At 38.2% G+C, this 14,476-nt stretch overlaps 1 protein-coding gene and 1 pseudogene across 1 annotated transcript in view; both read right to left on the bottom strand.

Moving 5' to 3' along the window:
- Nucleotides 1–14,476, bottom strand: part of SCFD2 (sec1 family domain containing 2) — a 323,281-nt gene that overhangs the window by 216,812 nt on the left and 91,993 nt on the right. The window lies entirely within an intron of this gene.
- LOC115652977 lies at nt 7,468–7,574 on the bottom strand (annotated as a pseudogene).

Below are 14,476 nucleotides of genomic sequence, written 5' to 3' on the forward strand. Positions count from 1 at the left end.
ATATGCTTCTTTCAATCAATCTTAGATTGAAAACATTACATCATATGTAACAACATAGCACCACCACTTTCTCAACCATTCCTTTTGGTTTATGTTGCAGTGAGTTCCTGGGTGAATAAACTGAGCCAAACTGAACCCAGCAGTATCATTCAACCAATTATTCATGATACATGCACAGTTTATATGTAAGGCCTCACCCTTAATTAAGTCATGAATTTTACTGGCCATCACCCTGGATTACAAAAAACAAATCTCAGGGCCTCATCCTCTTGAAAAGTCATTAGAAGACAGACCAGTGGCAACAGAATTGAAACTAGACATTTCAGCTGAGGTCTACACTTCACCCTTACCTGTGTGGTCACCTGCTGCCCACTATCATACGAAGCAAAGGACCCAAAACATCACAGCTAACCCTCTTGCCCTACCAGGCCTCCCTATCCCCAACACATGGCAGGATCATTTTATCCTCCTGAAGACCATAAGGTGTCCCTCCAAGTGCTGCAACTGTCACACCGAGCACCTGAATAATGACTCCGAGTTGTTTGTCACACCCCAAATTATCTACAACTTCTCAAAAAAGCCTCTGAAAATCCTCAATCTACATCCCCCAAACTAGGATCTCAAATGCCCATATCAACTACTCTTAGCTACCCCAATCCTCCCATCTTTCCTTTCTCCGTATGCTTCTCCATACATTCCTATATCCCAAGATCTCTCAAGTCTTCTGATTCCTCTCCCCACCACATTGACCATGTTCTGAAATAGACAAATCCTCAAAGTCCTGTGGGGCTCTCATTCCCACAGGTGAGAGGAGAGCATTTCTAATGCCAACGCAACCTTGCTGACTCCACAGATAAGATGTGAACATGATCATATCTAGGGGAACAAATATTACTCCCTTCCTATATCAAGAGATCTCTCAACCTTTGTGATTCTCACCTTCCATTGATTTGTATTTTTAAATCTAACCCTGCTCTCCAGACACTAGAGAAGTGTACAGGTTTAAATGGAGAAATACAATGTTTCCTTGCCTTATCCTAAACTGCTTTGAACAGCGAGCCTTCCAAAAAACACTCATTCATAATCAAACTCTCATCCCCTTAAGAACTTTCACCATGAAGTAAAGGTTGCCTCATCCTAGCCTCGCCCACTGAAGCTGAATTTATGAACACAGAAATATAGTACAGAAACACAACCATTTATATCCTTACAAAAATCAGCACAACCCAATCTTCCCCATTTCAACCCCTAACGCCCATTGCAATTATCAACTATATGTGATGCTGAGCCAGAAAGGGTAAGCAACAAGAAGGGTAAATGATCCAAATTCTACCTTTAAAGACCTATTAGGAAAGTATGTAAGTGGTAATTAGGGCTGTTCCTTACAAGTAGCTAGCTAAGCAATGTAGCAATATTAGATACACTAGAGCTTTGAAATGCAAACCTGTATTGTTAGAGAATTAGAAAAAACAGTAATTGTATTTGTCTGTGTTTATCTATATCTTATTAGAGGTTAACAATGTAACCAGATGATTCCTATCACTATATTGTATTAATTCAGAGATCAAAAGGGGATTATTAACATTTAAATGAAACTTGGGTGTAATAATACCATTGTCTAAGTTTGTGTTAAACTGTCAGTGAACTTCTTAATGAATAATTACCTTATGTTAATCCATGTAGTTAACTACCAGTGATGTTTAGGAAATAGAAGGCTACTTCAAAAGCCTATTGTTCATCCAAGGACTGCATGCTGCCGAGGAACTGTATAAAGGGCTCTTGAGACCTGATCCTTTTTATCTCAAATCTGCTTATGCTTCATTCAGGGGGTGCATGAGCTACAAGACTGAAGTCTCCAAATTCATTTAGATCACCCTGGTATTGGACATTGCACTAAAGCTATGGGCTAATATAAGAAATCTTTGCAACTCCAAAGCTCACCATCTCTACTATGAAACTCATCTCAGAACTGTATTCATGTCTGTATGTATAATGATCTTTTAGCCAATACTCACTCTCTCTTTTCTTCTTTTATTAAACTTTACTTTAGTTAATAAGAATTGGCAGTAAGCATGTATTTGGGTAAGATCTAAAATATTCATTGACCTAGTGGGTAATGTGTCCGATCCTTTGGGATTGGTAGAACTTTTTATATGATAAACACAATTTTCAATAATCTTCATCATATTTAACTTGGCTGTCTGGGTGGAAGGCCAAGGCCAGGTTTCTTTAAGGGAACTGTGTTTTTGGCTTCTGGGTAACGAGTAAAGCATTGTAGAAGCTGTTTTGCAGCTGGCTTGGTAAATCTAAGTATTGAAATATCCACCAGTTTGGGGGATTGTCTGCCCCATTCTTTGTAGTTTTCTCTAATTAAGCAACCTCAGCATAGCTCCCCCCAGGATCCCAGTCACACCACCTCTACTCCCAGCTTGTGGGATCACTTTAAAGGGGCCATAGCTTTTGCAGCTAACAGACCCTGGAGGGTGGGGGGGAATAGGGAGCGAGAAATAAATCTAGGAAGATCAGATCCCACTTTCAGTCCAGGCTCTGTTTTTAGAAGTAAAGGTTTAGTGCTTATGAAAGCCAAACTGGCAGCACTGTGAAACATGCAGAAGTATGAGGGGTTAGACAGAAGGTACTTCAAACTCTCTTCCTATTCAATCCTTGGCCTCTGCCAATTTGGCACCAATTAGACCTCTAAGAAATGGATTGATATCTGCAATTCACAGGCCACAGCACAGTTGGGATATGATAATGACTTTCAAGCAACAACCTGGGTGGAATTCAAAGCAGTCACCTAGAAGTGAAATGTTTTATAATTGTTAGCTGCACTGCATGTCTTTTTGGAATATTTAAAGTTTTAACTCCATTAATCTTGTTGGTTAGAGTTCAGTGAGCAAACCAAATTTCTGACTGCTACTTGTGACCCATCATAACCTCTATTTTTCAGACAATGGCCAGTGGTTAGCACAACTCTTTACTCAAGATATGCAGCTTCGTCTTTTACAATGGTCCACATAAAGATGAAAATAGATTGGTAAGGTTTGCCAGCTCTTCAGCTGATTTTTCAATGTCAAGTTTTCTACTTGTAGACGGAACTCTTGAGTTCAATGTTAGTTCCATTACATGGCATCTAACTTTCCAAGAACCTATCTTCTAAATGTAAAGTCATCAGCTAAATCCCCATGATACAAATTAAATTATAGAAATTAGAATTTGTAGTCAATTTCCCTGTCAAATACTCCCTAAAGTACATATTTTGTGCATGGGCTAGTCGGGTTTTTAAAAGACTTGAGAAATGGAAGTCAGGACTCTATTCCACAGTCTAATAGATCTCTCTTTTAAAATGGTTTTCCTGGTATATAGCCTAAATAATATGTTTCTCACAATCTAGGCAAGTTTGCTACATTGTTCAGCTGATGACCCTGTAAGTTTAAAGATTGTGAATACCAAAGATGTTTGGTGTTTAAATACAAAGGTTGTACAACTAAACAAAGTTTTGGGACAAAGGCTAAAACAATTAGCTTCTCAACAAAACTTGCCAACATCTGGTTCCTGAAAAACTAAAAGCATGCTTTAGGAGAGATGAGGAAGAGTAAAGGAATACATCTATCACTAGTGAACAGCTCTTAGAGGTACTAAAGTGGAGGTGAGAAGAGAAAATTAGAAAGGCTATTTAAGAAGAAGATATATGTACTGGATAACATTTTTGTTGAAAGTTGATTTTTACTGTGGTAACTTAAGCTAAATTCATATTTATTTTTCTTACTCAGTTTATGATCACATTTAGTCATGCAGGATGATTAAGGAAGTTTTAGAATCTGGGCATTTGTTAGTTCCATGGGAAAGGGAGCTGTTTATTCATGTTTAGCCCTGTTCTGCTGGTTTTAGTTTTATCCTTCCTCTCTCTCTTTACATCATGACACCGAAGGCACAGTGTTATTTTGCAGAAATATAAAAGCTCACCTTTGTTTGAAATTGATGTTGGTGTCACTGTGAATCATCCAGTAGAGGGCACTGAGTAAACACAATGGAAGTCACCTTACATATGAAGAGTGTGTATTTCACTTCTGTTTTGTACCCACCCCCCACCGACTCCCAATGTAGACTTAGGCTAGGTTTTGCAACTGGCATGATCATTTTTCCATGCAGCAAAACGACTTCATTTAATCACTTGTTTCAAGAAAAGCACTTTGGCCTTTGCCAGTAAGGTATAAAGATTCTGACTTTAAATGTGCACACATTTCTGGTACATGTTAACTGTGTCCGGCTGAAATAGGTCAGATTCACATACAATTAGGAAAAATAGGAAAAAGGGAAACCAAAGTAATTAAATTTGCATGTTTATTAATATCAAAGCATTTGAATTGGCATTAAGTTTTAAACTGAAACACACAATATCCTAAGAGGGGATAACTGAAAAGGGGAATGGCCTTGTTAGAGAAAAACATAGACCTTTTCACTATACAGAAATGTTTACTTGAATGTCCCAAGTTTGGCTCCTTATAAGCCACAGAGAGGTTTTGTGGATGAACTCTTCAACCTGAGAGTTTTAGCAGAAAAGCTCCTTTACAAAGCTTAATTAAAAGCAGGCTTATGTCAGGACCCTCCCTCACTCTGGTTTTTATTTTGGCCTTCTCTCCGTGTCAGAAGTCAAGTCTCAAAAGAGAAATGAAGTTCATTATTAAGTCAGAAGCATTTTTTTTTCCTTCTTCATTCTAAGACCAACTAAACATGTTTTAGGTTTTGGTTTGGCATTGTGCACCTCCAAATGAGATTTTGTTTTATATGCACCTAAGGGTGAAATGTAAGAAGATAGTGATCACAAGTCTGAACTTTACCCTACACAATAAATAATCTGCGAAAAGTACAGCGCAATCCCACTTACATGCAATGGATTTGGTATTGGGAACCAAATATTCTCAACAGATGGTGCTCACTCTGGAAATATTTTACAGCCATAAGAAGTTCACAATAAATTCAATGTCATCATCATGCAATATGGTAAATGTTTATGTAACCACATTATAAAAATGTATGGAACTGTACCACACAGATATGTAACAGAACCTTTCAGTTTGGAAAACTTTCTTCATTTGTAACTCCATGTAGCACTAATGTTGATAGTTTAACATACTGATTAGTAAGTGTTCCTATTTTTTTACGTTACTGAAATGTTATAGTTAATAGTTGCATCTCATTTAGTTTCCTTACCCATCTCTCTTTTTTAATATTTCATACTGTGCTAGCATTTTTAATGGAATAACCCTATAGAACGCATTTAGCATCAGTAATACAGGAATTACAACAAACAAAACAAAACTGAAAAGAAGGGAAAAAAGCATACAGATTGCTATAAACATAGCAGGATTTTTTTCCTCCATTCTAAGCCTCTTAACTCATGCTTAACCTACTAGACATGGCCAGAACGACCGCACCTCCACTGCTGCCTGAAAAACCAGTATAGTCATTACAATCCACTGTGATTTCAATGGAACATCAAAGAAGCATCATCATACACAGATGCAAGAAAGGTAGACCAATAGTTAAGTACCTAATCTCTTGAATTTATTACAGTTATTCTTGGCAGTATTATAATTGCACAATAGCTGCTTTAGACTTCAGTGTGCTCTGCTTGCAGCCATCAGAAGAAGCAGATTAAAAAAAGCATGATATTTGTAGTACTCATTTCCAAGCACAAAATGTGGTGGAGCTTTTCAGAAGGCCCCTGAATGTTCACCAGATGTGAAGCACATATGGCATTTGAATTCAAGAGAATAATGCGACAATGAAGTTTAATCTAATCAATTCAATATGTAATAGTAATTGCACAAAGATGACATGCAAGTGTTTTAAAAAAACAAAAAATATGTAAATTGTTTTATAGTTCTTCAGGCCAGAAAAGCAGGTCACCTGGTCATACATAAATTTGTGCTTCCACCCTTCTTATAGAGTCCATCCACATGAAATATATTACTCCCTCTGTGAGACAGCTATTTAAAATGATGTACCTCTTTTATAAAATATTGAATTCCTTCCTGATTATATACAACAAAACCTGTATTAAAGAAAGCCATCATCTACCCCAACAACTTTCATGCAAGTGGAACCCCTTCTCACTGCACATATTGATAACACTGAAGAAAAAGCAAGGCAACTTTAGTACTCACGAAGGATGCTTGACTAACAAATCTGGAGATTATAGTTCTCCTTTGATTTACTGAACAAGTACAGCCTGGGAAGTAGCACTACAAGCTTTCCCACATGGCTCCATCTATCTGTCCCAACCAGGAAGTGAAAAGGTAGTTCAGTTTCCATGACCAATCTGTCCTTAGCATCTCTGCCAAAATTGCCAGCAGAACACAAGCAGCTTTTGTTATGTGGACAGCTGTCCAGTAGGAAACCCCCAATTTCACACAGGACACCAAACTATCTTTGGGTAGTAATATTTGTGGTCCAAGTTTGATAACCCTGTGTAGACTGAATTTGCATGGAGTTCAAGAGGGCTTTTGTCAGCTCAACAGCTACAAAGCTGGTTGAAATCTGAACCTGTGGCCCAGACACCAAAGGTTCAGTATGCCATTATTAATCTTCTCAGCTACTGAATCCCCAAAAATGCATAGCAGCAGTCTGAGATATAAATTCACAGGTGATGTGTATATTAAACCCTCTGCCAATTAAATCCAGACAGGTACACCATCAATACAATGGTAAATCTCTGCTCTTGATACAAGCAAAAGGGGAAACAAAAATAATGTGGTATCAACTGCCTTACCTACTTCAATCAGTGACGCTCACTTCAAAAATTACCAACTTCCCGCCCTCCCCCTTACGCGGTTGATGCCAAAGATGTTGTGAAAAGTAATGGATACCCTTTCAGGATAACAGCATCCTGGAGGAGCAATTCCAGCAGGGAAAGCTGCTTGCTTGCATCACCTCCAGACCTGGACAGTGTGGCCGAGCAGACGGCTATATTCTGAAAGGCAAGGAACTAGAATTCTACCTGAGGAAGATCAAGGCCAGGAAAAGCGACTGCACGATACACAACTACAAGACCGAATAAAAACCCCAGAGTCTTGTTATAAAAAAGTGAACCAATGGGCTTGTCTTAAAAAAATCTGTTCTTTTCCTGTGGAAAAACAGAAACTCACATCCTTCAAATCCATAAATAAGACAGGCTCTTAATAAGACAAGCTGAAACAAGGTAGTATATTAGTAAGAGAATGGGAAAAGGCAAAGTGCTATTTACCATCATCATTTACCAAAGTTTTACTCCCATGGAATAAATCAAACATCAGCCAGACACTTCTGGTGCATGGTAGTGTTTTATGAACTAACTCATCTATCTACTGTCACTACAACCAGAAATTTTACCATTCAGAAAATGACTTATCCATTTCTAACTTAGACTACTAATAATATAAACTAACTCTAAGGAAGCAAGATTATTACAGGAGTAATCAACAAACTACCCTTTCACAAAAGCAGTTTGCGCAAGAGCCATGAGGAGAGACACTTTCAACCACACTTCTCTAGTTACAAACTATAGAAATGATCCCTGAAAGTATACTTTTGTCAACTCCATTGTGCTCCAATCTGTTAGTATGAGGGTATATAACTCATGCCCCTTCTCTACCTACACTACAGTGATGACATCTTCACCATCTGGACCCATGGGAAGGAGACTCTGGAAAAATTCCACCATGATTTCAATAGCTTCCACCCCACCATCAGCCTCAGCCTGGACCAATCTACACAGAAGGTCCACTTTCTAGACACCACGGTGCAAATACCACCCTATATGGAAAACCTACCGACCGCTATGCCTATCTTCATGATTCCAGCTTCCATCCCGGGCACATCACACGATCCATTGTCTACAGCCAAGCACTGAGGTACAACCGCATCTGCTCTAACCCCTCAGACAGAGACCAACACCTACAAAATCTCCACCAAGCATTCTCAAAACTACAATACCCGCACGAGGAAATAAGGAAACAGATCAACAGAGCCAGACGTGTACCCAGAAGCCTCCTACTGCAAGACAAACCCAAGTAAGAAACCAACAGGACTCCACTGGCCATCACATACACTCCCCAGCTAAAACTCCTCCAATGCATCATCAGGGATCTACAACCCATCCTGGACAATGATCCCACACTTTCACAGGCCTTGGGTGGCAGGCCAGTCCTCACCCACAAACAACCTGTCAACCTGAAACATATTCTCACCAGTAACTGCACACCGCACCATAGTAACTCTAGCTCAGGAACCAATCCATGCAACAAACCTCGATGCCAACTCTGCCCACATATCTACACCAGCGACACCATCACAGGACCTAACCAGATCAGCCACACCATCACCGGTTCATTCACCTGCACGTCCACCAATGTAATATATGCCATCATATGTCAGCAAAGCCTCTCTGCTATGTACATCGGCCAGACTGGACAGTCTCTACGGAAGAGGATAAATGGACACAAATCAGATATTAGGAATGGCAATATACAAAAACCTGTAGGAGAACACTTCAATCTCCCTGGCCACACTATAGCAGACCTTAAGGTGGCCATCCTGCAGCAAAAAAACTTCAGGACCAGACTTCAAAGAGAAACTGCTGAGCTTCAGTTCATCTGCAAATTTGACACCATCAGCTCAGGATTAAACAAAGACTGTGAATGGCTTGCCAACTACAAAACCAGTTTCTCCTCCCTTGGTTTTCACATCTCAACTGCTGGAACAGGGCCTCATCCTCCCTGATTGAAGTAACCTCGTTATCTCTAGCTTTCTTGCATATATATACCTGCCCCTGGAAATTTCCACTGCATGCATCTGACGAAGTGGGTATTCACCCACAAAAGCTCATGCTCCTAAACATCTGTTAGTCTATAAGGTGCCACAGGATTCTTTGCTGCTTTTGAGGGTACATATGTCAGTTAACTATCTTCATGATTTAACAGATACAGCTACACAAATGAACTACTGTCAGACTTCGTCAGAATATATGAGTTTTATATCTCGGAGAGTCACTATAATTCCAGAGCCAACCTGGTTAATCAGAATCTTCGGAACACTCATGGAAGCACACTGTACTAGTTCTAAAGGTACTAATGCACAAAATAAACTAAGGACAGTTCCTTTACAGGTTACTTGCATAGAGGCAAACACCACAGTGAGAGAAAATCAGACAGACCCACAAGGAGGAAATTGGATTTTTTTCTTCTCTTTCAAATTTGCTTCATTTTGTAACAGACCAAAACATTCTTACTAAAGAACTGCAATAAAAGCTAACAGGCTAAATTCAAAAGCAGCTACAATGGCCCAATAAAGTTTGGTGGAGAAAATATCAGTAAGGTAGCATCAGCCTAAATATTGGAGGTCAGATCCACGCCTAGGCTAAGTCTTCCCCTTTGTGCCCTCCGGGGCAGTTATCAAGTAGCTTAGATCAGCCCTTACATTGTTCTAAGTTGCACTGGGACCACACTGGCCCCCAGTCAGCCTTCGACACAGAGCCACCTTTGTGTGCTTAATGTAGTTCTCATGCATCTCAGGAGTCAGTCAGGCACAGAAGGGCAGCAGAGAGTCCTTTGCACAGCTCAGGAAAGTTCAGAGAGAAAGTCTGAATGCCTTATAGTGTTTGACTCACTATAACAAAGGAAGTTGCACTGCTAACACAGGAAGCTGCAAGAACAGGAGAAGGAAGGAGAAGGAAGAAAAAGAAAGAAAGTTCTCTCCATTTCCCCAGGAAGTTCAGAAATTTTCTACTTGGGCAAATCTAGGAATCAATCCATAACACTGCATGTTGTTTGGCTTGTTTTATGTATTAGTTATGTATATGTGTATATATATCAATTATTTGTGTACTAGCAAGACATACATTTGTGTCTGGCCACCATTGTTTTCAGATTATTTAAATCCTCATATGTTACTTCTCTCTGAGATGAAAGATTTTCTTTTGTTTAAGCAGTGAGGGCTCTGGTAATTTGTCATGGGGAACAGAAAGTAGAAGCGTGGCTCCCCCAGAGATAGGACCCTGGCCAACCAAATTTATTTTGAAACACTACTTGCCCTGTCTACACTAACTGTATTAAGCCCTGTTTAAAATCACGTTAGCTAAAATACATTAAAACAAGATCTCTTTTCCTAGTCTAGAGATGCCAAATCGAGGAATCCAACCTGACTGAATTTGCCCTCCACACACAAGCATAAGGGATGGATCTTTGGGAGGACTGTTTCAATGTCCAGAAAAAACAGTACTGCAAAAATGGAAATCTGGCATAGTAGGACTGAAACCCAGCCACACTCTATTTATGCTACCTTTGCTTTCTGTGGACCGTTTTTTTTTTTCTTTTTCAGAGAACTCGTTCCACAGAAAGTGTAGACTAGAGCACACCCATACACTGCCTTTCCAGTCCTCTTTAGGTGTGTCTTCACTAGGAAAATAGGTGTGTTCTTAACCTGAGGTAAATAGAATACAGTAAACTCTAGTGAAGACAAGGCAGTCTGTTTTTACACAAGTTAGCAGGTCAAGGTAAACTCAAGGCTCTCCTACAGCAGGCTGAGTTAAAAACTATGGGAAAGCCTAGGGTTTATCTTGACTTGCTAACTTGTGTGAAAATTACAAACTGTCTTGTCTTCTCTAGGATTTTACCTCCAGTTAATTCAATACTGTGAAAAACTTTCTAAAATAATTGTTTGACAAAATAAACTCAAAATGAAAATTAGAACGGGTGTCTTCCTTTGGGCATTCTGTTACCAGGAAGCAAAAGGAACAACAGAGAATACTTTACAGTTGTGTTTGTTTTTATGGGACCACAAAGACCACATCTAAAGACACCATTTCTTTTCCATATTATACATTTACAAGATGTAGTCGGCCAGGGTTTTGGAATCCATCACTTTGTTAGCTCTGAAATATGTCCAATTCCTTTTTCTGTACATTTGGTAAGCCAAAAAAGCTGGGTGGTACATTGGGCTCATTTTTCCTGTTTTCTGAAGTTTCTGTATTTTTGATCACTCACTACAACTTGTGGAATTCTTTAATTTTATACTAAGGAAAATTGTACCGAAGTTATTTAATAAAATTTACAATAATCTGTTTAAGAATGTAGGGATTGTGGATCAGATTCTCCCACCTTTACTCCTATTGAGTAATATCTTATTCATTAAATAGAGCCATCAGTGGGATTACTCACAGAGTAAGAGACTACTGACACTGAGTAAGGGTGGCAGAATCTGTGTCTTTGTGAGTAAATTAATCTCTATACAAATTCTAAGCAGATTAATTTATGGACTTAGAAAACAGCTGTTTTTAAAAGGTACATGGCAATTAGCTCCCTGTATCACTAATGTTCCCATATTCCTTACCCCTGTATTTCATACAATTACAGTACTTGGCATTTGATCCCTATTAGTGAAATATTTAATAGAAAGTTAACAGTTAATAATACATCTGGGGGCATAAGGGAAACAGAGTAAGAGTGACATGTGATTGACAGGAGTATATAGACATGTAACTCTCAATAGACATTCCCATGAAGCTAATGAATGTCTCCAACAAATCTTCAATGACTAATGTGCTTATAAAACTGAATCTTATATGGTACTACTAGAAAGCAAGCCATACCAATTGCAATATGATTTTCTTATGTTATTCAAGGGAATATTGACAAGAAAAATCTGTTAAATGCTTATTCTTATTATAAAATAATGTATGTGTTCTTAACTGTTAGCTCCCCTAACAATCATTTATTTAATAAGACAGTAATATTTTAGAGCACGTGTTCTGTTTTGGTACACAGGAAATTCATTTAACAGCTCAAATTCACTTAGTACAGTCAGCATTCTTTTCCCAAGGCTTTTTATATTTTATTGGTGTAAACATTAGTTCATTTAACAAAGTTGTTTCTTCACTAGGTGTTCGCTTTAAAGGCTTTGTATGAATTTTATTTGGCTGCACAATATTTCTTCTTTTAAAAGAGAGTCACAGCACTTTCATTTTCTAGAGAGGACTACAAACAAGCTGCTGCTCCATGGGCATAAAAGGACTTCCTAACATCTCATTATGATTGTTCCAATGCTGCATAATGAAAGATATATTCAGCCTTTGTCAAGTAGTTTTAGAAATCCTTAAAACAGTTTTCTTTAACCCTTTTATCAACAGAAACAGCTGCACCTATGTTTGCACTAAATATGGAGGAGTTATAATTTCTACCCTTTTTTTTTTTTCTTCAAGTTCAAAAACCTAGCAAGAAAGAAAAACAAATTCTTCTAAAGGTGGTAAATTAATTCATACCTAATAAAATTTTACTTATGGCTTAGATTTTCAAAAGTGACTAGTCATTTTGGGTGCCTCAATTTCTGGGTGTCCAACTTGAAATTCCTTGAATCAATGAATTTTTGATTTTCAAAAAGTGCTGAATATGATCACTGGTGTGCAAAGCTGGGCACCCAAAAATAAAGGCATTTGAAGTATGAAGTGAAAATTTAGGCCATTATCTCTATTACAGAAGCACTTAAGTAGTCACAATTAACCCAGGGCCCTGTTTTGCTGGATGCTGTATAAATACATAGGAAGGGAGAATTCTTGACCCAAAGAGTTTACAATCTAAATTAACATAAGATACAACAGGTGTGTGCAATAAACAAGCGGTGGAAATCTATGACAGGAGATGAGAGGGGACAGGATTGAGTGGGGCTGTACAAGTTTTTTAAAAATCCAATTTAAAATAATAGATATTAATGATACCAATAACATTGGAAATGCAATGGCAGAATGCAAAGACGGTTTAAATAGGTCTAACAAAACTATGCAAAATTCACAATATAAACCAATGTAAGAGTTATAGATATAAGAAGCTGAAGAAAGAACTTATAGTAAATGGCCAGGAACATTAAGTAGGTGATTGTTGTAAGGACTACTTTCTTTTCAGAAGCTATTGCCATATTAAATTTGACAAACTTGTGCGTTTTTATCTCTAATACTAAACTGAGTCAATATCAGTGCACATTATTTCTTAATCTGATTGCCCCAGTCTGCAGTTTAGCCAGCAACATGCCAAACTCCAGAAAAGGACCTTTATAATCAATATGATAGAATGTAATATTCCTGCACAGCAGATTCACTTCATATGCAGTTTCATGGCTGAAAAATTATTGATCTAATGGCTACTCTCCTCTTCTTAAAATCAAGGTTAAATCTCACATAGCTGAGATATTAAAACTACAAAGTGGATTTTTCTGAAGCGTTTTTTAGAATGGAGATATTACTAATTAAGCTACATTTGATAAAATTTCATGGTGATTACAAGTAAGGATGTCAAGAATTCTTCACCCTAAATAGCGCTCCTGAACACTGTGCTCAGGCTTTGGATTCGTATTCAGAGTGAATACTGTCACCCATGTGAATGATGAATACCACTTCCTTCAGGATGTACTGTAATAGAGGTATGTAGGTCCCAATCTTATAGTAAGCTCCACGCAGGTGGAGTCCTATGTCCGTGCAGCACAACAGGCAGGATCATGCCCTTAGTTTGGAAATTCCTTGGTACAGAGACAGTGTTTTCATGCGTATGTGTGGGTGTGCTGCCTACACAAATAAATATTAACCATAACTTCATCTGTTTAAGTACTGAGCCAGCTAGACCCTGTTTCATCTTACAAGATGGGACAGAATCATAGCACTTGGTGGAATCACTGCATACTTCAAAGTTATTACCTTTAATATTAACTTATATTTGTTATTGAAACATAAGAAAATAAGAACAGTCGTACTAGGTTACACCAAATGTCCATGTAGCCCAGTATCCTGTCTTCTTACAGTGGCCAATGCCAGGTGCTTCAGAGGGACTCTACAGAACAGACAATCATTAAGTGATCTATTCCCTGTCATCCACTCTCAACTTCTGGCAAAATGGAGGCTAGGTACACAGAGTATGGTGTACAATGCATTTAAACACTAGCTATAATGTAAAATGTTTATCTGTATTATAGTTTTTTCCATTCCTTTTTCCTTAGCTTGCACTATGGCATTCACAGGAGAGAGAATGATGTCATTTTATTAACCTTATAACTTTCCTGTAGGAGAGGAAAAAAAATTGGAATGACCAGCTGGCAGTAAGTTTCTGTTTTCTCTTTTTCAAATATATATGCATAAAATTTTATTTTTTCAATAAGCTTAGCAGAACAAAAAGCCCACTATCTGCCTTTCAAAACATTTTGTAAGATAAAGAACAAAGTAAATAAAACAAACATTAAAACAACTAATTATGTTGTGGACTCTGAGACCATGAAAATATTGTACCCTGCCAATGTTTATCTGTTTAGGTACTTTTTTAGCTCCCATCACCACAGTATTTGACTTAGTCACATCACCAGGAGACACTAAAACCTAACACTCTACTAAAATAACCTAATTCCTGAGCTGGCCTGGAACTTTAACAGCTGCATAATGCAGTGTCAGACATAGAATAAG

Source organism: Gopherus evgoodei, chromosome 5, assembly GCF_007399415.2.
Source record: "Gopherus evgoodei ecotype Sinaloan lineage chromosome 5, rGopEvg1_v1.p, whole genome shotgun sequence".
In the NCBI taxonomy this organism is placed as follows: domain Eukaryota; kingdom Metazoa; phylum Chordata; order Testudines; family Testudinidae; genus Gopherus; species Gopherus evgoodei.